Below are 412 nucleotides of genomic sequence, written 5' to 3' on the forward strand. Positions count from 1 at the left end.
TGGTCCAGGGCTGGTGTGAGGCGAAAGGTGGGCCTGCCACAGCAGCTCGAGATGAGACAGGAAGGGGTGGGACGGGTGTCAGCTCGAGCGCAAGCTGTGACAAGCATAGGGCAGGAGGCTGAAACTCCTGACATACCAGAGATGCTGAAGAGGTGACCACAAACCTCCTGGGCCATGAAGGAAAGGAAGCCCCACAGAGCTGCCTGGCACGTGTTACGGGAGGCACAAATCCAAAACCAGTTGTGTTTTTCATAGAATGCAGCACAACTAGGAGATGCGGCTCCCACCCTACAGCTCCAAACCGCTGCTGGAGGCTGACTTTGGCTTCCAGAGGGAAAAAAAAAAAGGCAGAAACAACAGGGAACGATGCCCAGGCTCTGCGAACTGGGGGGTGGCAGCTGGAGGTTTGGGG

Source organism: Apaloderma vittatum, unplaced genomic scaffold (genome assembly GCF_000703405.1).
Source record: "Apaloderma vittatum isolate BGI_N311 unplaced genomic scaffold, ASM70340v1 scaffold1121, whole genome shotgun sequence".
Taxonomy (NCBI): Eukaryota; Metazoa; Chordata; class Aves; order Trogoniformes; family Trogonidae; genus Apaloderma; species Apaloderma vittatum.